The sequence below is a fragment of the Thermobia domestica genome, chromosome 12 (genome assembly GCF_964235325.1).
Source record: "Thermobia domestica chromosome 12, izTheDome1.hap1.1, whole genome shotgun sequence".
Classification (NCBI taxonomy): domain Eukaryota; kingdom Metazoa; phylum Arthropoda; class Insecta; order Zygentoma; family Lepismatidae; genus Thermobia; species Thermobia domestica.
Genome location: NC_137465.1, coordinates 49,366,161 through 49,390,573, shown reverse-complemented (window position 1 = coordinate 49,390,573; position 24,413 = coordinate 49,366,161). Strand labels below are relative to the sequence as shown.

General features: G+C 34.0%; 1 long non-coding RNA gene across 1 annotated transcript in view; it reads right to left on the bottom strand.

The window, feature by feature from the left end:
• LOC145665706 (uncharacterized) overlaps positions 1-24,071 on the bottom strand; it is a 46,620-nt gene extending 22,549 nt beyond the window's left edge. The window contains exon 1 of the long non-coding RNA XR_014127610.1: positions 23,916-24,071. This is a non-coding gene — a long non-coding RNA (uncharacterized LOC145665706). The remainder of the gene's footprint in view (positions 1-23,915) is intronic.
• Between the last annotated feature and the right edge of the window lie 342 nt (positions 24,072-24,413).

Sequence of the window (24,413 nt, the reverse complement as noted above, 5' to 3'; positions counted from 1 at the left end):
ATAGTTACGATTCTTTCAAGGCAGTGTTCATCCTTCCTCTGGCAGTGGTTGAAGAATTCCTTCACAAGCACATAGAGATGCCATTTTTGCACCCCTCAATGATTTGATGCGGTATTCACTCCACTGTACCCAATAACGGTACCCAATAACGTCGTGCAGAATATGTAATACTGTTTTCTAGCAAACACTTGCTTACGCGACAAACACTCTCAATCCATCCGAGTCCAGCAAAGGGTCAAGAAGCTGAATTGTGTTGTTGTCTGTTGGGATCGTCTTTAACGAAAAAGATCTTGAATGACATTCCTGCCTTCACGAAACGATATTACCCATCGCGCTACTCTATGATAATAGTAACACCGAATCCCCACACGCTTCATGAAGTCTGTAGCTTTTGTGGCGTACTGTGCCACTTCCATTTTGGTTCATACTTGTTTGTCTTTCTGAAACATATTGTTGTTACACTTTCCCTCTTCTCGTCTATTTCATGACATTGATGATTTGGACTGAAAAACACAGTCATTATCACCCGTCACACTTTCTTGCCTCACATTTCCTTAATTAGATAGGAACTTCTGTAGCGCTGAGGAAAACCCTTTGACGACAGAATAGCGTTCTCACTACTTTTTCTTGCCCTGATTTTGTATAGGTTTCGTAGGTTCTTGTTATAACTGTATAATAATGTAATTGAACTGGTACACTGTCGATGACCGGTAGAACGCTTACCTCTGATTCGTGGGGTCTCTAGTTGTATGGCCGGCAAAGTAAATTTGTAGTAGACAACATGGTGCCCATTAATTTTTTTGGAGTACTTCCGTTTCCTCCCACATTCTCATTCCGTTAGAAACGTGGAGTCAAAGTAATATCTGCCATATTCTCAAGTTCATATAAATGTAAATTAACAAATGAGAAACGTATTCACACACAAAAAAAGAGGAATACTTTCCGCAAAAGCAACGAAAATTAACTAATTGCGAACGTTTCGGGCAAAAGCTACAGGTTTCCTCAGCACATGGCATTTCACAAATTCTAGTGTCGTATGTGAAATTACATCTAATCCCGTGCTGGGATACTAAGAAGGACGGTGGACAAGTCTACCGAGAGGGCGCCCATGCAAACATGAATTGCTATATATATATGTAACCGTACATATATATATGTAACCTATATTGCTATCCATACACACACACACACACACACACATATATATATATATATATATATATATATATATATATATATATATATATATATATATATATGTGTGTGTGTGTGTGTGTGTGTGTGTATGTGTGTGTGTATGGATGTGTGTGTATATGTGTAACAACATTTCAAAATCGAAAGTAATAGTATTATTCAAATTAGAACACTTGAATTCGAAAGAAAGACAGATTCACATGTGTGATTGATGATCTATTTTGTCTCATCACATACCAAACTCTTGGAAGAATTTAAATGAAAAGGAATCTTCGACGTATCATAGTTATATCTTGTAATCTAATGGTAATCATGTCCGAAACACACCTGAAATTTCTGAGATGACTGCAGCAGCTATATTAACCCCACCAGCAAGTTATTCGGCTATAGTGGCTGGTGTTGCATAAAAATGTGTTTTATCTTACCCGAAAGAATAGAAATCAAGGGGTGTCAGATGGTCATAACACATATCCTTCTCTCTCAATCTAATGATGTGGGACTGTTTCTTTTAGGCAGGTCTGCATATTTTAGTCAAAATGTGCAGATTCACTGTCATGCTGGGATCACATCTGTTGTCTTATGTTCAAGGGTACATGTTCTAACAATTTTGGGACATTACGTAAACATAAAAGAAACGTACACCCACACAGGCGGGCCATTAAAAAAATAAGATTCTACCACAAAATTGTCCATCATACCGCACCGCACGCTCACAATAAATCTCTGTTGCTGATCGTTCACTACAGTTACATGTGGATTTTTAAGCCCTACACATGGCTACTGCTAGTTTCAGGGTGGTCTCTGATCATTCCCAGTACGCCATTTTCAAATTCAACTGTTTACATGGTGTAAATTTCCTCCATTCACGCTATCTCTCGAAGGCAAATGGGGAGGCGTAAAAATACAGGGAAAGTTACTCTCCTTTGAGGGTGACGGTCACAATATAATCGAATTGTCTCTGGGCTATTTCCCCTTGCCAGTTTATAAATGAGATGTACATCTGCCAGCTCGTCAACAGGGTAATCTGCTACTACGAAGGCACGTACAGATTAACACAATCAATTTTACTTAAACACCAACGTCTACACTTTTACTTGACCGTAAATACCTGGACACAACCTTGTACCGTTGAACGCAACACTTCCTATCCTGTTATACAGCAATTTCAAGAGCATCGGACTATGTACATCACTCACAAGTCGTGTAGGTGCCTACTACAACACAGTCACGTTAATTGACGCCATTCCACAATAGAACTGCAAGAAAGCCTTCTGCGAGCCACTCAAAATTGGCTCACAAGGGACGATAGTTCCGTAGTATGCGACAAGAGCATGATGCCCTTAGTGAAGTACTATGAGATATATATGTGCTGCTACGTGTACGCAAAAGTAGTACATTCTCTTTCCTCTGTGTAGATATTCCATCCAGCTCCGAAGTACATTAGAACGTCAGAGCTTTCTCGTGGGTAAGCGGTTAGCGTACTCGCCTTTGGCGTGGGAAACCCGGGTTCGGTTTCCAGCGGGAGCTCATGTGGTTTGGATTCCACGTTAATCAGTACATCCACGTCTTATATAGCCTCGCTGCTGAAAGGGACGCTAAACTAAAATCAACTCAACAACATTAAACGTCGAAAAAACATTTTCCCTCTTTTTTTGGATGTAATTCCAACGAGGATTCTTCAAGAAAATGTCTCCAGCAGTGACAAAATCAAAATGTAGATGAGCTACACTTCGACACTATTTTGATATATTCACAATAGCAATGTAGATTTTCGTAGTTCAGCGGTACGGGGCAATTTGCCAAGGGATTCACCTAACGGAGAAATCAAATATATTGTCCCAGCGCATATCTGTGTATCGTTATGCAACGCGTACAACATCTCGTGTTTTTTCCATTTCCGTTGCTTCTGTGCATATTACACGGAATCACATATTACTAGGAGGAAAACCTTTAATGCAGCTTACTTTTGCCCAATGTATTCACGCAATATTTGGGAATCCTTGTGTCAAGTGCAGAATCCCTTGTACGTTCGTTTATCACATATGATCTTTACATTTTTGGATACTACATACTATGTTTCTTTACATTCCGCTTGACTGTCCTATGCACAGTCGTTTTAAATCTAATGTGGATCATTTTTGTTTTTTTTATTTTCACACATTCGTAACTTGAACAGGAAGCCGTAAATGTATCATCCGTCCATCCGTCACCATTAGCCTAGAAGATGTAGCTGTGATACGTTAAAGACTTTGTTTCATCTACATTCTTCTTCCGAGAATTTATTCTGTAATTACTAGTTAGACAAAATAGATCAAACGCACATGTGTATCTCTATTTCTTTCGTATTCCAAGTATTCTTCTAATTTGAACGATGTACTATTATTTTTAATTGTTGAAATCTTGTACTTGATTGTTGTTAATTTCCCGCATTCGACGTTTGATAAAATCCTTAAAGGGATACTCCAGTTTTCTTGGGAGTCACCTTCTCACCGCCACTGCACTATATTTGATTGAACGTTAATGGAATCTACGACTAAAAGTAATGGACATTCACTGTTACCCAACTTCGATCCGACATTTTGTTCTTGAGTTATACCTGCTTTTGCATTTTCCCGACAACTTTTCGAGTGATCAAGGCGCCGAAAGGAGGGACTTTTACATCCAGGTTGGTGTATAATTTTCGTTTTATCTAGGTGTCAGCATCATCTCCCGACGTTTGTTATGTTAATTAAGTAACACCTTGCATATATACGGGCGCTATTTTACGTATTAAAACCACCAAATTAGTTTAGTGGCGTAAATAGCTAAATTGCCAAAATCTCGGATATCTTTTTTTACTACAGAAACACTTTTTAGTTCTTGTAATCAAGTTCTTTTGGCAAATAAAATGAAGCTACATATATATAAATAAATCAATATAGCTATATTTTAGAAATACAAAGCCACTGATTATTCGAAGACTGCTCTAAAGCACAAAGAAACAATCAAATGTGTAAATAAAGAGCTTTAAAAAAATTTAATTGTTTAAGTTGAGCTATATCGTTTGCTGTTAGCTTCTGAAAGTTTTTTTTAAGGCAATAAATGAGTAACAGCACGAAAACCTACTATTTTACTTTTTCCAAATACTTATATGCCAATTGCTTTACTGGCTTTATACATTTATTTTTTGAAAAGTGATTGTACTCTTTACCTGTTCTTTCTCAGTAGCAACTGTGGGAACGTATAATACTATTACTAAGATGACGGCACTGGTAGGTAAGAGTTTTGATGCTCCCCGTGTAGAGAATAAAATTAAGTGTGAAATTTTTGACAAAACCGAAGCAAATAGTGCTCAAAAGGTATGTAAACCATGCGAAATTAAAATTAGAAACAAAAATACAATTATCACAAGAACAACATGAAGAAAAATGCTAAATTCCAGTTCAACAGTGACAAATGACAATCAATGTGTATTAGAAAGTGTTGAATGCAAATGTAACACACCTGAAATACTAAGTGTATTATATGAAGAACTATGTGCTTTAAAGTGTGATGTGAAATCTCTGAAAGTTGAAAACACGGAGTTAAAAACGAAACTTAACGAAGTAAGTATACAAATTGATTCTGTAGTACAGGATACTGCTGGGCACGATAAGACATAGGTACGACATAACAAAAGGGGAGCAGAAAACATGGTATTTGAAAAAGGTACTACGCTGAATGAAGGAGATTTATCTACAACGTTATATTATGTACCAGTGAACAATAAGTTTGATCTTCTATACAGTGAAGTAGTAGAAAATTCAAGTGCAATGAAGAACGGTGCCCATGCACACTCAAAAAAAAAAAAAAAAAAAAACGGTCAATGTGCAAGGGAAATTTTCATCTCAAAAGCATCATCGTTTGCACATAGGGAAGAAAAGTGAAAAGAAACAAAAGAACGTCGCCCAAGAAGTCGAACAAAATTCTGAGGTAAAAAAAGAAGTAACTCCGAGTAAATTGCTATTAAGTAACAAACGACGCTTTTTAATTCTTGGAGATAGTCGCTCTAGAAATATAGCTAACCTACTACAAGAAAAATTACAGTTAAGTTATAATGTGAGCTGCATTACGAAGCCTGGGGCCGGAGCAGCGAAGTGTTGAATGATTGTGTATCGCTATCCAAAAACATGACCATGAAAGACACATTAATTGTGATTGCGGGAGGAAATCACCTGGCAAGGAATGAGAGTCAGGAGGCAGTGCGAAACTTTTGCAAAGAGCTGAGTACGTTAAAAAAGACTAATGTGTTTGTAGTCGGAATTAGATACCGACATGATATGGCAGAGAGTTCATGTGTAAATATACTACTGAATTGTACCAATCGTAAAATAGCAAAGGTATGTAAGTTTTTCCCAAATGTAAAGTACGTTGATTTGGAGTTCCTAGATAGGTCACATATCACAAGACATGGGCTACATTTAAACAGCAATGGGAAGCACCTTATGTGTAATAAATTTGTTCAGCTCATAATCTCACAGTCTACTGCCTCAGGTGATGCAATATCTCTAGCTCATGCTAATTTTTTTAGATTAAAAGAGTTTAATGATGCAAACTTAGCCAAAAATCTGCAACCGGTTATAACACAACAGGTTAATGTAAAACAAAGCCATAAACCAAAGGTATTGATTTTAAAGTTGGGTACTTAAATGTTCAAGGGATCAACAATAAACATGTAGTTTTAAATGACTTTGGGAATGATAATAATTTAAATGTCTTAGGTTTAAGTGAACATTGGTGCAAAGAGGATCAAATTGTGTTTAATAAATTAGATGACTATGTACTTGTTAATAGTTTCTGTAGGAATCACAGTGCTCACGGTGGGGTAGCTATTTTTGTAAGAGAAAAGCTCTCACTTAAGTGTAAGAAATTTGACCCTGACTTTTTATGTACTGAAGTCGATTTTGAAGCCACAGGTATCGTTATTAATTGTCTTAAGTTGGTTTTCGTATCACTATACTGATCCCCAAACGGTAATTCAATAGTCTTTTATAGATAGAAACTGCTAAACTTATTGAGTAGGCCTAGTTTTAGAAATTTTAAGATAGTCATAGGTGGTGACCTAACCTCTGATTTTGAAGTAACAGCAACAAAGAACAGTATAGATGAATTAAAAAAAATGTTAAGGCAATTTAATTATAGTATTACAAATATGAAGCCAGCAAGAGGTCTAGCTTGTCTTGATAACATATTTATCAATTTCAACTTATGTCAAATTCATTGTGATGTATCAATATTTCCTTTTTCTGATCATGATTGTGTGTGGATAAAATTGGATAACGCACTATTAAGAAATGAGGTTGATGTCTTGTCCACAGAATGTAAAATAGTTGTCTCTAGGCCAATCACTGAGGGTAAAATATCTGAATTTAAGAATTCACTCTGCAACATGAATTGGTTTGAATTCCTGTCGAATTACAATGACTCTAATGCACTGTTTGAACGCTTCTTGAATTTATTTCTCTATAACTTTGGCCTCTTCATCCCACAAAGAATTTGTAAAGTTAATCAGAGTTTACTTAAAAAGCCATATAAAGAAAATAATTCCACCTCTCACCTTTACTTAATGAAGTGTGAGGTGATGTTACATTTAAACAAATATAAGGGAGAGAAAAATGAAGTAACTAGGCCAGTCTATCTGAAAGCTAGGAATAAATATAAGCAAGCTGTTAATGAAGCGAGAAAGCATTATACTTCGGCAATAATGGAATCATCTGTTAATAAGTGTAAACAATCTTGGAATGTAATTAATTCTATAGTTAAGAATAATCGGGACTGTCTACCCCAATCCAGAAGATTTTAGTAATTATTTCGTGAACTCTGTAGATGAAGTACACAATAATATTGACAAACCTGAACCTGTATTGGAACAATTTGTAAATCCTATACACGATAGTTTTGTTTTCAGAAATATATCTCCGCAAATAGTTCTCAAGTTTGTAAATAACTTGAAGTGTTCAAACAGTGTTGATGTTTATGTTGTCGAGTAATCTAATTTAAAAAGTTATTGATTGTATTGTTCTGCTGCTTACCCATTGCATTAACCAATGTCTAACACAGGGGATCTTCCCCGAAGTTTTAAAGTTATCACGAGTTGTACCTGTATATAAAAAAGGGGCCGGAAATTGTCCATCTAGTTATCGACCAATTTCTCTGGTTCCAATCTCAAAAATTTTTGAAACTGTGATACATATGCAGTTGTGTCATTATCTTGATGAGTATAACGTAATTAGTGATTCACAGTTTGGTTTTGTAAAGGGTAGACCTGCTATTGGAGCGATCGATTCGTTAGTAAAGAAGGTTATTAGAGGCTTTGAAAACAAGGATTTTGTTCAGGCAACATTTTGTGATTTAAGCAAAGCCTTTGATTGTGTTGAACACACAATTCTCCTTAAAAAATTAGCGTACTACGGTATCAAGGACTTAAGTTTTAGATTATTCAAGTCTTACTTAGGAAACCATAAACAAATTGTCTTTGTAAATAACAATAAATCTGGTATTGCATCAGTTAAATACGGACTAATCCAAGGATCAGTACTTGAGCCACTTTTATTTTTACTAATGATAAATGACCTATCTTACTTTTTATCAGCTTACTCTATACTATATGCTGACGATACGACCTTCCTAAACACTAGTCCTGATCTTAGTAGACTTAATTCTATAACTGAAAATACATGGGATCAGGTTGTGATTTGGTTTAAGGGTAATGTTTTTTTACTTAACGAGAATAAAACTCAACACATGACTTTTAGTCTAAAAGAAGTGCCTGTTGAGAATAACTCAACATGTGTGAAGTTTCTAGGTATATATATTGACAACAAGTTATCGTGGGAACAGCATATTAATTATATTTCTGGGAGACTCTCAAGAGTAATATATCTGCTAAAACTACTAAAACATCGTGTTCCTGATAACTATGTCAGATCGCCTTACTTGGCTTTTTTTTTTTTACAGTATAATTTTGTATGGTATATTATTTTGGAGTAACGATTATCATGTAAATAGCATAATTTTAATACAGAAAAAGTCCATCAGAATTATTTCAAACCTAGACAAACTAGCTCATTGCAGACCTTTGTTTATCAATCTTAAAATTATGACAATAATCAATATATACATTTACACAGTACTCCTCTATATAAAAAGTAATCACCAAAATTTACAACTCAGGCAAGACATCCACTCGTATAATACTAGAAGCAGTAAATTCTTAAATGTCCCAAATCAACGACTGTCCAAATCATTAAATAGTTATGAGACAATTAGAATAAAACTGTATAATAAGTTGACTGCATGACTAAAAGATGAACATATAGATTGATTTAAAAGCAAGTAATACATTGGTTAGTTGCAACGGCCTTTCATTCTTTACAGGAGTATTTTAATTGTTCAATAGAAGTGTAACGTATTTTATAATCTCGTGTTGAGCTTATATTTAAAATGCATATTGTTATTGTAATTTATTCTGTAATGTCATTTCATCACTAATTTAGTTATAGATCATTATTTATTTATACTTACGTACCAATGTTGTATCACATTTTGATGTTGTCTATTGCTATGTATAGCTTAACGACAATAAAATTCTTTATTATTATTATTATTATTATTATTATTATTATTATTATTATTATTATTATTATTATTATTATTAATACAAAACTGGTACTCAGAAGAATATTTTTAATGTTTATAATGTGCTATTTCTCAGGACGCGTTTTAAAATGCGCAGTGTACCCTTCACATATTCTTTACCAACATCCACTGCATGAATTTACTATACAAAACTCGTATACACAAGAATTAAAAAAATATATAATGTGATATTTAGCAGACCGCCTCTTATAAATAAGGGCGCACTGTAACCTTCACAGATGCCTTAACATCGACTACATGAATTTACTATGTAGAACTGGTATACAGAAGAACAACTAAAACCACTAATCTATAATGTGATGTTTCTCGGGGCGCACTGTACACTTCACGGGTTCTTTATCAACAGTAACAGTATGTATTTATTGTACAGAACTGTACTATACAGAAGAATAAATAAAACCGTTTATCTTTGATATGGTTTCGCAAGGGCGTCTTATGTAAAGAGTGCACTATACTTATCACGGTTTTCTTTACCAATAACAACTGTAAGAAATTATTATAAGAAACTTGTACCTTTATTTATAACGTGATGTTTCAGAGGGCGCACTGGGACATATCCCGGTATTCTGGTGGCCCAGCACGGGCCTCATTACATCATATTGGTTACTAACAATGTAATTGGTCGATGAACAGTTACTCAGTTGAAACTGTACGTCAACAACCTTTGATCAATTATGTTATTTGTAGAGTGAAATAAAACATTAGTGAAACAAGTGAGATTGAAAAGCAGTGTTTAAGGTGGATCACTGGGTGTTCTCGGTGCTATACTAAACGCTGCTAGAATAGTGCGGCGTTGTCAAATAGTGTTGAATGTTTACTGATTTCAGATAAAAAGGAAGTAATGATGGAATTCTGCTTGGATACTTATTGGAGAAATTAGTTTTCGACCCTTACAGCAATTCAAAGCTAAGTTCCTCTTCTCGAGCTGCTACGCTTTAATTCAGAAATTTTCTTATTGTGACTACCATAATAAACGTACAAATTTGGAAACAACGCATTATGGCGTTCTGCGCAAGTTTCTTTTCAAAATCTATTTCCTTAAATGTAAATTAAAATTTAAATAAAACGAGAAACATAACACGAAAAACAGTCAAACAATATATCTATTTCGTAATAAGATCTTCACTCTAAAATACTTTACACATACAAATAAACATTTAATGGAACTGAACAGTGCTAGTAAGATCTAACAGCAAGTGCCGTCTTGTGTACTCATTATGAAACGAATCCAATATTTTCTTTTATTTGTTACCTTTTACGATATCAGAAGACATAACCAAATGAATCAGTGTCTTGTGTTGTAGCTGAAACGTAACTCTATCTTATAGTACAATATGTATAATATGTGACGTTTCATTGCGCAGTAATTAAGGGAATGAGCTAAAATATGTACTGACTTCCGGATGGTGATCCACCTCAATGGTCATTAATCACCTACATAAAATACAGACTAGCCTTTATGAATAACATTTAGGTACAAGGAAAATCTGATGGAGGAGGACTATTAGAAGTAAGAAAAGTAATTCGGAAGAAGATTGTGAAAGAGATGAAATTTCACAGATAAAAGTTTTGTGAAAGGGTATGTGCTGATAGAAAAGCAATTCTTTTTCTCCTAAATGTCCATAATTAGTTGAACTTGTTGCTATTTTTAATAAATATTGAATACACATTCTATTATATCAAGTTGTCTAAATATGTAACCATAATAGAATCTTTATAAACATAATTAGATTTAACACAGAAAATAAACGTATCATGTCAATTCGACAATATAGGCGTTTTAAAACAATATGAGATTTTTAAAGCAAAATTACACTAAATATACAATTCTTCAACCAGTATTTGTAATGGACTGGATTATTACAAGAGCAAATTAAAAGTATTTCGTTATTTGCACAAAATATCTGTCTTTATTATTTGCCTGCAAATTAATTTATATGTAATACATTGAACATAATTATATAATTATTTTTATATAGTACTGTACAGATCAAATATGGCTGTACCCTAAAATTCGTGAAATGTTAAACTGTAATTGATTTTTCACTTGTATATTTTACCTAACAGTAAACAAGTTAGTATTGAGTAGCTATTCAGTCGGTAATCAAATACTAATTTTGTATTTTACTTAGGCACACGTTTTATGTATTAAATCATGTACATTTCCATTAATCTTTGTCATACATCGCTACCTTATTGCTAAGAATTTTTATATGGTCATGGATTCGCATAAGTATATATGAGGCGCCAAGAATCAAACCTCGCAAAATCCTCTTACACACTTTTGTGGAAAAAGTGAAAAAAAAAAAACTGTCACAACCAAACCTTTGTAAATACAAATATATTTTTTATTTACCAAACATGTTGTTAATTGTATTTTGTCATAGTGACGAAATATGAACACAATCCAATAATAACAATTTAAAATATAAGGAAAATATATGTAAGAAATTCGGATGTGGCGGGGTTTGATATTAACAGAACTTGGCTAGTATTGAAAACCAGAACTAAATTTATACTTTTGCTTCAAAGCGGTTTTTAAACTAAGTACGATTTAACAATAAAAACAGGGAAAACCAATAATTTATGACATTATAGGATATCAATAATAAAATGTAAAGTTGAAAAAATACTTTACTGAGTTGTCAAAATTAAATTACACAGTCATTTGCAATATTGAAACTATCTCAAGTTTCAGAATCTAATGTTAAACCTTATTAAAAGTGGCTTTTTACATTATTTTCCCAAACAATATCAAACAGAACTTACGTTAAAGTGTTGTATTTTATTTTATTTTTCTGAAATCTAAATGCCATTTTGTCTATTACAATAGTGAATTTTGACGCACCCTGTATATATATCTTCGAAGCCAGAACAAAATATGCTACTTTCATGCTATTATCATCTTCTTCTTCTTCGACTACGTAGTAACACAAGATTTCTTTTGATTTTGCTTCAAAATGATTCGTTTCGATGGGTTGAATTTGAAATACTAGTTGTCTGGCTTCTTTTGTACCTTTCTTGCTTCTATTTTCCAATCTTTAACTGGTACTGTTACTCCTACATAATGAATTATATCATGCTTATCAAGGATGTTCTCATACTGCTGTGGCAGTTTTGCCAGGTCCCCACCTCGAAAAGTCGCTATTGTGATGTTAAAATTCCGCCACGTTCTGCTGCCCTTAATGAAATTCTGCTATTTTATAATTACATTATAAAATTAAACTTTAATAATATTTCCTGTGTTCACACCGAGAAAACTTGATTAAAAGGCGACGAACATGTTAGGACATTATGGGATTAGTCTTTAGTAATCAGAGAGATATGATGGCATTTTAGGATTGGCTCTTAGTAATCAATGAGATATGGTGAAATTTTAGGATTGGCCACAACATTTTAAAATTTCTATGACGAGAAATATTTATTAAAATTTTTATGACGGAAAATATTTATTAGATTTAATCTAACCCGAGATTTACTTGAACCTGAACCCACAGAGTAGAGGTGGTGTATATATTTCCTGAAAGTTTGGATCAAGGTAAAACAAACATATGTGTGTTTAAAAGTGAATGCTCCCTTAGGCCTACCATCTACTGACACAACACATTTGTTTCGGTCTTTTCTGTCAGTAAGGTGCTGTCACCTAAAGAGAAATAGTAGAACTAACACGTGCCCTGCACCCACTAACACTTTCAGCATCTCCAGGATTAATACGTTGCAGTTCAGCGAGCATTTCGCCGTCAATTTAATAAAAAACCACACAAACCTGAAACCTGGTTCTGTCGACCACAACAAAAGGTACGAATTTTGCATTAGCATGTTAGATGATATGGAAGAAGACAATTTTGCTCAACGATTAATTTTTTCCAATGAATCCACTTTTCATCTTTCTCGTAAAGTTAATCGCCATAAAGTTAGAATTTGGGCAAGTGAAAATCCTGCGGCAGGTATTCAACATGAAAGAGATTCACCAAAGATGAACGTTTTTTGTGCGATATCTGTAACCAAAGTTTATGGGAATTTCTTCTTGGAGAAAACTGTGACAGGATTAACCTATCTAGACATGCTTCAAAATCGGTTATTTCCCTAACTTGAAAATGATTCAGATGACTTAATCTTCATGCAAGATGGTGCCCCGCCTCATTTCTTTAACCACGTTCAACGTTACTTGAATGATACCATTCCAGGACGTTCGATTAAAAGAGGAGGAGCAGAAGATCAACTTTATCGCGGGTGGCCTCCCAGGTCTCCAGATCTCACTCTGTGTGATTTTTATGTATGGGGTTACGTAAAAGACAGTGTTTTTATCCCTCCTATGGCTGACACTCTTGAAGGTCTACGACATAGAATTCTTGAAGCTGTGAATTCAATAACTAGAGACCAGCTGATTCGTGTGTGGCAAGAAATGAGCCACCGTTTTGACATTTGTCGTGTAACACACGGTGCTCATATTGAATGCACACCATAATTAATAACAATAAATTGTAAACGTTTCTTAATCAAGTAACGTTCGAGTCATGTTTCTATCTTTTATAGTTTGGAAGAAATAAATATTTGAAATCAATATTTGAAGAAATAAATATATAGTTTTTGAATAACCCTGTATTTTCAAGCAATACATGAATGTCACTGGTACGCAATGAGTTCATATTGAAACCTGAAGTGCTAAATGATGTTTATCACTTTTATTTGCAATAATAATTTAAACTCAGAGGTGAAACATATTCTTACAGTGCTAAATTCATATCAAGGAATTACTTATCGCTACATATTTCAGTTTCATCCATTATGGGATCAGTGTTGAAAAAATGAAATTTTTGAGTTTTACGTCCCACGATTATGCCGGCTAAGTTAAATTAGACGGTGATTATGGGAAATGAGTGAAATACTGGAAAGAAGAAAGTGGAAGGAAACGGGAGAACCCCGAGGAAACCCTCGCACACAGGAGATCAGTGTTATAACTAAAAGAAATAATAAATAAATAAATAAATAAATAATAGTAAAATCATAGGTTTGTACCAGTTCTGGTTTCAACAGCCAGAAAAAAATTGAGACATAAGTCATCCTTGAGGGCGCTGAATGTGAGTCATAAAAAAAAAGAATCCCGAAATCTCTTACAGTCTTTGGTCTATGAAAATAAGTATTGAAATCGGAAGTATTATTAGCTTTTCACCACTTCCGTTTCTGGTTTCGAAATAATGTTATGAGTGATGGTAGTATGCTACCTTGAAATATTGAATCAATTGTTAAAGAGTTATTGTTGTTATTTATTATTGTTCTTTTTCTATGGTGATTAATGTCGAAACTGGAAATCGTGGAATTATTTGAACATGCAGCGCTTGAGGTAAGGGCTTAAATAAAGAATATTGACAAATTACATAATCCTGTTTTGGGAGTGTAGAAAACAACTACAAATTATGTTCAAACATAACAATTATTAGATTTATTAACGTGACTAGAGAATATTTACATTACAATGTTAAAGAAGTTGAGAATGATCCAAGAACATTACCAGAATGAATTTTAAAAAAATAGAGATGGAGCGGGAAGGATAACTGTGATTGTTCCTACATGTAAAAGTAAATCTTCTTATCCGGACCTCCTTCTATTGCTCGCAAAATATTGCAAAATTTTATCTCTCTATGACTTACGGCTCCAGGGATATGGATCCTTAAATCTCCCGAAATTGGAACTACTTTTTGGCCAATATCTCGGAAACGGGAAGAATGACGCAAAAAAAAAAAAACATCACTCCTTTTAGATACTTTTTGATGTATCTAATGGAGGGCTGAAAATTGAAAAAAAATCGAAAATAACACAGGCACACACACACGCACACACACACACACACACACACACACACACACTTGTAGACAGAGAATTCAGTAACGAACTTTTTAAGTTAGCTGAAAATAAAGAGAACAATTGTTCGTATAGCACTCAGGAGTTTTGTTGTTATAATTCCTTTGTAAACAAATCATTTATACCTATTTGATATTTATTTCTAAACAGTAAATACTAATAACAAACTCCACACTATGACAAACCAAAAAATAAAGTTTGTTCGTTGCGTTCGCACTTTCTATTTTTTTTTTCAAAATTTTGCAAAAAAATTAAAATGAATTTTATAATTTTGGAATTGTTTGTGGTTACAAAGTACTATTTAATAATGTAGTCAATGTTGTTCATTATTGAGTAGTTGGGCATCTAAATTTAACACTTCATAATAGAGTTGAACCCGCAGTACTAGTGGGCCATGAGAAATATCTCCCCAAGCCTGTTACAATAAAGAACGTTTTATAAGTAATAAACAGTACTGATGAGAAATTTGAAAATAACTCTTGTTTTTAAGTGATACGAGAATTTTGAAAAATAATAAAACAAATGAATTGGTAGAACCACAGAAGACTCGTAAAATAAATTTTCATAGAAATACATACCTAATTTACGTACTTTTTATAATTGATTATATTCTCCACGGAAATTAAAAAATCCAAGTTTCGTGATACTTTCCACAAGATCATGAAGGGGGTTCTATCCAAAACAACAATTGTGATCGGGGCCGCGGTGGCTCAGTGGTAGAGTGCTCACCTTGGGGTCTCGGGTTCGATTCAAGCCCCCGACAAGTTAACTTTGTGGTGGACAAACACCGTGTGCGTGGGTTTTCTCGTTTTTTTTCGTTTCCTCCCACTTTCTTCATTCCACCATTTAATTCATTACTCACCATCACCGTCTCCTTTAGCCTAACCGACATAACCGCGGGCCGTAAAACTTAAAGATTTCATTTAACTATAGTGATTGTATAAGTATTCACAAACTATTGTGTCAAGTGAGTTGAGCGATTTCTAAACATTTCTGCAAAACAGGGCTCTAACGTCGTTTAGAAGAGCCTGAGGCGAAAGAGAATTGCCGCGAAAATTATGTAGTTGAAAATTCCAAACCAAGCATGTATCTTGTGAGTTTTTGTTTGTTTTTCATATCACTGATAGTGATATCCTCTTATAAGTGCAATCCATGATATTAATAATATGGGTCAATCCATTTTTCTATTTTAGTAATTTTGGTTTCATATAATAAACTCCGCTTCTTTCAGAACAGGAAAGTTACCTATCACACTGAAAAATTAAAAAGAAAAAGAAAGAAGGAACTTCGATAATTAATAAAAGTAACGTATAATTCGAGGGTAGTTCAACACTAATGTAACGCCAACATGTCTGAATAAAACGCCGACATGTACAATCTCGAAGATTACTAACATAATAGTTGGATTAAGTACATGAGAGTATTACACTTGCAATACACAAGCTTCAGAAAAAAAAATATTTGGTGCTGGTGTGTCCAAACAAGTAATTGAGTAGTATTCTTCATTTACTCCTTCGATCTACAATCAATTGCTGGAATATCTTGCTCTAGTCAAGTTTTCTCCTGATGGTACACCTTCAATACGTGTCGTCTGCTCGAACTTGCTCTTATAGGTAAAAGCTGAGGAATGAGTGACTGGTGTGAAATAAATCTTCTGTATACGAAATATAGATACAAAGCCAGTGCGTTTTCAGCATACGATGCACAAAAGTGTAATTTGAAATGTTATTTCGGATTCGAAGTACATTTGTTGAATATACTCACAACTTATTGCAATTAACTATTTCCCAAGTAATTTCTAACAAGTCTTCTTCCCTTTCTGGAACAGAGAAAAAGTCGTGTCACTTCCTGAAAATTAATGTGAAAACAGTATCACATCACCCATACTTCCTCCTGTAATTTCATGTATTTATACATTTTGACTGGATGATGCAATCTGCCTTCTTTATGAAAGAATTTTAAAATATCAGAAAACTACTCTTGAAAGAAATAGACACAAGCCTACTCTATCATTTGGAACTTCATAACTACCTAACCTACAGAGATGTATTATTTATCAAACGAAATGAAAGTTTACTTCCAAAATATTTTGTTATAACTTTCAAAATCGTAGAATTGAACGTAAGGTAAGAAATCAAGGAAAGCATCATTTTTCTATAGACGAAGGTGGCTAAATTAGGTATGGCAGCCATATTTGGTGAAGCTTAAAGCGGACTTCCAGAATATGCCTATACTTGATGGAAAGAAGCTGCCCTGCAAATTTAATTAAGTTACTAATTTTTTTCGAGTTCAGACCCCTAGATACTGGACTAAAAAGTTTGCACTTAATTAAACTTCTCATATATATATATATATATATATATATATATATATATATATATATATATATATATATATATATATATATATATATATATAATTTAAAAACTATAAATTTTTATGTCATTTCTTGTCAGTCCTACAAACAAAATTTCGCATTAGGCAAATCTTAAAAGGCGAATCTTGAATTCAAGATTCGCCTACACTTGCTCTTGAGTTAGTATCTGTAAATTCCATTGCCTAGGTTATTAGGCGAATCTTGAATAGGCGAAAGTTGAAGTCACTTGTTGAGTGATTGACTGATCAACCCACGGTCCAAACTGCTGAAACTATAAACTTGAAATTTGGAGAGTATGTAAGATTTGTGACATAGGTACTACTAAAAAAGAATTTTTTGAAATTCGACGGGGAAGGGGGAGAAATAGGGATGGAAATTAATTTAATAAGATGGCCATATCTTCGAATTCCTTAAAGTTACAGATTTGAAATTTGGTATGGAGATTTCTCATTTAAAATAATGTGATACGTTTTTTTCAACGTTTTCTGATATTTTACTAAAAGGGTAAGAAAAGAAATGGAAAGAGAAAAAGAAGTGGGGGTTTGCAATTATTATATATCGATATTTCGAATCTTTGAAGGTTAGAAACATCTTATATTTTAGTAAAAAGAGGAAGAAAAATAGTGCGGGGAAAGGTTGGGAATGCAATTATTATAATAAGATGTCACTCTATACGTATTTTTTTACATCTGGCTTAGAAGGAAAGAAAAAAGGTGAGAATCACAATTACAAAAAGATGTTCATATTTTTGGATCCCTGAAGATTAGAGGCATGAAACTTGGTATTTAAACTAAAATTTGGCACTATATAGGTTCATGGGATGTGAACCCGTAGGCCGATTGAACGCAAGTTTTGGGGGCAAAGTCCCCTGGTACTTAAAATCAGCGTATTTCAGCATTCAGGACGGTTAGAGAAATGAAAGGTAGTATTTGAACTGAAATTCGGTGAACTTGTAGGTTTATGAGGTGGGAGACAGTAGGCTGAACAAATGCAGGAGTCTGAGGGTGAAACACCTAGCTAGTCGAAGTATTACAATTATCAGGATCACGTAGTGGTACTTATAAGATTACAATGTTAGTACATACGTCCGTTACTCCACACGATAACTTTTGAAGAATGGGAATTTTTAAATTCTGTTTTTTTTTTTGCCATAGATAGATAGAGTGATTATCTCGAGAGAGTTCGTTGATGGAGGTGATTTGCTTACCGGAAGTAGTAGAAATTAGCCATTTCCGGTTTCCACATTTATCATTGTAGAGGAAAAACAGAAATAGAGGTAAACGGTTTTCGGAAATCGATTACAAATTTCAAGGACAACTTTCATCTTCATCCTAGTGAAACCGCAAGTTGTAGAAATTAGGCACATCTTGTTTTAACGTTGATCACTATATAGCGAAAACCTGTTTTCGTAATCGATTAAACGTTTCAAGGACAACATTCATCTTCATCCTTAACACCCTAGAATAACCGGAAGTAGAAAATACTTTCTTCCGGTTATAATGTTGATCACTATAAATTAAAAATGGTAATAGATAGCGAGAAGCAATTTCCTTTAATCAATTAAGTGTCCCAAGAATAACCTATATTCCATTTCAACACTAATATTTCTACTCAAACCGGAATTGAAAGAGTCATACTACAACTTCCATATTCAATATTAAATGATAAAATATTACGTAATCCTATTTACGGATTATAATAATACATTCATATCTAGGGATCCCGAAAGTTAGAAACATGAAACTTGATGTTTGAACTGAAAATCGACATGCTTGCAGGTGTATGAAATATGAGGCCGTAGGCCGAGGAAACACGGCAGTTTCTGGGCGAAGTCCCCAGACAACCGAAGGCTAGATATTAAATACATATTTTATCGTATTCTGATTATACATACAGTGGGAGAAGTTTCCATTTTCCTTACAGGAAGATAAGGTGTAATAAATATAATACCGGAAATTTAAATTGTCACACTCGGCACTTTATGTATAAATAAAAGGAATTTTCAATATAATAAATATGACCTTCTTTTTGCTCTTGAAACATGTGTTCCCTTATTTTTAATTAAAAATCTATGTACTGAATTCCACATCCCCAACTTAAGCGAATCTTCACATTCGACAGCCTCTGAAGAAAGGAAAAGAAGTTTGAATATTATAGACATGTCTCCGTTACAAGCGGCATTTTTGAAAGCGCTAAAAAATACGTATTCACTTATTATAAAAAAAAGAGTTTATATGCTGAGTTTCATCTCTCTAATTTCGTGAATGTGTGAGATACTTAAAAAAAAAACAACTTTAAAAACCTCTTCATTTCCCTTGGAATACATGCTCCAAAAATCCTTTCTTATCTCTTGCCTCCGTAATAAAAGGGATAGGCCGTAGGCCGGGAGTGCACAAATAAAGGCCTCTGTGCGATCATGACATAAATGAGAAACCTCGAGTGCACAAAATATGATACAATGATACTCCATTGTGTAAAACAGTTTTTGGTAATAGTGATTTTTTTTTTTCAAAATCACCTTCCTCCGCCCTCGAAACAAATATTGCATTATCACTGGGCACAAGATTAGTTAATTTATTTCGCGCTGGAGAAGAAAACAGAATTTGGAGATAGGTCAACCATAGGTGTGCGCAACGTGGGTGCCATGGGTGCCTTGGCACCCCCATTAGACAAACTTGTTTATGTAGAATTATTACAAACTGAGAAGAGATTACGTCTAAATTATTTCCCGTCTGCATGTGTGCCGTGCGTCGCCGACGCAACGTCGGGTGCAATGACGCTATCTTTTCTTAGGGGAAAGGGGGGAGGACGACATTCCATATGGTGGTACTTTAGATCTGGCACCCACATTCCCAATGTCCTGCGCACGCTAGTGAGGTCAACATGTTACGTGTCACGTCTTTATACTTTCATATTGTCAGCATATTCTTAAAAAAAAGTAAACTGCTGTTCTCTATTAACATATGGTAATCATTTTCAAAGTAAACAGCAAGAATAATTGTGCATAAATGAAATTCAAGAATCCTATTTTAAATTGTTTAAAACTGGTACACAAACAAACTTAAATCTTCCCCTTGACGAAAGTTACACATTTAGGGCATTTATACTGTGGTGCTAGCCGGTGATGTTCACTTTTTTTCTTTTTTATAGGTGAGAACTAAAAATGGGTAAATGTCAATTAAAGACATATCGTGGATATAAAATTTACTATATAATGATATTACGTATATGTTATACTTCTTGCTGTTTACCTTTTCATACAAAACATCTTCCCGTATTTTTCATAAATCAAAATGTGGCAATTAATCGTGTTATAATAAACGGCTGTTATATTTCTTGATATTTGCCTCTCTATGTAACAGGAACAATCTCTTATATAGCCCTGATTTGTAAAACAAATCCAAACATGACAACACAATATCGAATATTGTGTGCTCGCGATACCATAAGCACTTTCTTTCATTTCTTTGTGCACTAGTGGAGTACACCTGAGGAATATTCTGTCAAAATTTCACGTTTATTTTTACCTAAAGAAGTATGATCTAGGCGATGATGAGCGAATCACTTCCATTCTTTTATATAATAATAGTACTATATAGATTATGGAATTAGTGTTACCCTACATAATGTTGAGAGAGAATTTTCGAGATGACACCGAACTCTTCCAAAAACTCATGTTTAAAGACAACACTTTGAAGCCTCCTTTTCAACACGAAACAGCCTTAAATCTCGTCTCTTGGCCAACACTATTCTTAATCGTTGTTATACTCTACGCATAAAACATTTTGCTTCAAACAATGGAATATTTAATATAATTTCCTTCAATACAGCTCATTTGAATTATACTGTACATAACCTGAGGAATTAATGTGATTTGTTGAAGAATTCGTACATACTGTGTATCGTCTGTAATTAATTATTCTCTTTTTCTTAAGTCTTTTAAGCAATGAAAGAAATCCAGTTTGTACCTTGAATCGCTCAGATACAGTGTTTCGCCTTCGTAATATGGAAAATATGATATCTAATTTGTGGCAACCCTGCATATATTTTATCGTATATGAAAATCTCAACCCCCCGTTCTGGCCATTAGCCAAGATTTTCGCGCCTGTAATGGATTTCCAGTTCATGATCAATAGCCAGATAAGATACTTGAGGAAATGTCCCACACTTTAATGGTTGGGCAAAACATACTTGAGCATCTGACCTGATACCCACATATTCATATGTAGAAGTGTTCCTGAATGGCGGCCATCTTTGTTGTCGGTGAAGTAACAATTGTTGCATTTGCAAATGTTTACGAAAACTACAGTTGCTCAGGACATACGAATCAGACGAACACCAAACAAAAACGAATCTTTAGAGGAGGAACCGAGGCAGACGGAGAACATACACTCTTGTTTCTAAATAAATATGCAGAGTTACAAACCAATACATGAAGTCACCAGAAAAAGTACAGAAAATTACACTATTAAAGGTTTGTATTTTGTAATGGATTAAAGTGGGGACGGGTTCATAAATTTTGTGCTAAATTCTATTTCATGTAAAGAGTCTGCAGAAATATCCACAGCTATGATACTACTGGTACCGTAGATTTATGGGGGTCCGAAAGTTGAAGTTTGTGATTTTGATGCAATTTTTGGGACGTAATATCTCACGAGGGCAAAGTGCTAAAAATTGGTACCTAGGCCACAAAGTAATTCTGTATGTGAATAAACTATTGAGAAAAATCATAACTGACATTACACGGAGAAAAAAGTGAGGACATGGTACAAACGCGAAGAAAGCACTACGTGACGATGGTCGTAGCCCGACAAAATTTAAATGTTTGGATATGGTTCATATGAGACCTCAAATATTACGCATGGTGCATCAATTAGGTCAGTTTTCGTTTGTCTTCAGTTGTGAAAAAGCTTGCGAGTGGCGTTTGTTCCATATTTCTAGCTCCATGATCATTGCCACGTTTGTATGGTAAGGCGGTTGGCTCCCCATTGCACCCACGACATCCATCGTCTAACTGGACCGTGGCATTAAGGCACTTAATGTATCAGAGAAGTGTCATTGAAATCTAATCGGAAGTTAATATGTTCACAAGGTTGCTTTACATCTATCCTAACTATATATAAAACTACATGAATTGACATAAAGGAAAGGGGTACTTCCGGTTGACGTAAAAAATTGAAATTTAGGATGATTGTAGCTTTCAAATAATAACCCACAGAAAAGCTGCCAAAAGTTAATATTTTTAGTTTTAGGGGGTCTAAAGGGGCATGAAGAAATTCTCCATGTTATTTAAATGAGCTTTTTTCTGGGGGGGGGGGGACTTGTGACCTCATGTTTTAGGTACTAGTAATTGGAATAAAAACTTGAAATACGATACGCTTCTATGTTTCCCTTAGCGTTACCAAAGTAAATTACCAAAAGTAAAAGTTTTCAACCATAGAGAGGTTTTATGGGGAACTGAAAAATCTTCCTAATGTTATTTATAAGAGACATCTTATACACCTCAAAATGTTTAGGCATTTTCGGCAGAATTAGAATGATGAAATTTGGCATGATGGTAGACCTCCGAAATTAACCAATAGAAAAATTGCCAAACAGTAAATTTGGATGAATAATTTATATTTTGTGTTTTAATGACCAATTCCAGGTACTTTCTTGACATAATGTATTTCCAAGCTACATCTTACTGCTAGCATTAAGCAAGAAATGTAAGATTTACAATTTAGTTGTTCAGAAAACTCTTGTTGGCTTAAACAACACATATGTACACTTTCAGAAGACATGTATACCTTAAATTCATCGATAATGAGTAGAGTAACCCACATTATGCTTTATGTTTATTTAAGTATGCTTTAAGTTTTCCAAATTATGCTTTATTGTTAATTTCAATCATTGTTTTACATTAACCATGTATAATGTATAATATTTATTATGCATTAAATATTCTAAATATCCTGACTTATTTATTAACACCTTATATATCCAGTTTCTTTCATATTTAATGCACTTTCTACTTAATGCACTCTAAAGAGATATGGTTTACTCGAGTCAGTTTATCACTTGTGTACGCCATAAGAGTGCATATATACAGAAAGTACAAGTTGCCACCAAAAAGTACAGAAAGTGCTTGAGTTCAAGAGCTAAACATAACAATATAGTGTTGAGTTCTTGTGCACTTTTTCTGCATTTCGAACCATCATATATACAATTTCTGTACGCATAATTTTTTACCGGAGAACGTAACTCACTTAAGATGTTCACAAACTACGTGCAATAACACTTGGTTTCAAAAAATATGAATACAGTATGCTAAACTTGCACTTAAACAGAATTTTCCAAGAATTGTTCTAATAGAATTTTCCAAGAATTGTGTTCTGTATTTTAAATTATGTCTTATGCTTTATTTTCTAAAATTATGCTTTATTATACTTTTAAAATTAGTTTCTTCCCGACCCTTAGACAACCACAACCATGTTCAAGGTACCAACCATATATGTAAATTCCTGTTATGCTTTTTATGCTTTTGGGTTGCCGTAATAAGGATCAAATAAATTAATGTTTTGAAACCTGTATAGAAATAGGGTTGCGATTGACTATCACCAAAATATCAAAATTTCATAAGATATAAAGTATTTGTTGAATTTAAAGTCGAACAATTCAAAAGCTACAAAAATACTGTTTTATTATTTCAAGTGCATTTCAAGTTTCTTCGCTTGTGCGTGGGAGATCAATCTATGTTTTTTTTTTTTTTTTTTTACATATCCTATATTCAGAAAAAAACATCCTTTGTGGGAGGCATACTTACATTCTCATGTCCTGTCAATTTTTTGCAGTGGCTACCCAAAGTATTAATCGGTATTGAGTAATCTTCGGCTGCTCCAATCTTTGACTTGCCTCTCATCCTTCGCAGCCCTATCTAATTGCAAATAATATCTGCTGGAGTAGTTGGTTCGTTACTCTTGTTTTGGTAAGTACGCACCATTACTGAAAAATAAGAAATATTGACTCACGTATGTCTGTCCATCAGTACACAATAGGCTAGGTTAGACCTAGTAAATAAACATCTAGAAATTAATAGTCTAATCATAATTTTTAACTGCAGTTTACACCAGAGGCCTATAGCCTAAGTGGTTAAGCTCCTTTCATAATACATTTCTGCTAATAAACTCTCCTCCGGTGAGGCCCTGTGAATGGTGCTTTAATCCTTTTTTAAAATGGAATATGTTAGTCCAACAAACTAGTCGCACAGAGAATAGACTACAACAAATTTTGAGGTAAAGATAACATATTGCAATCTGCACTT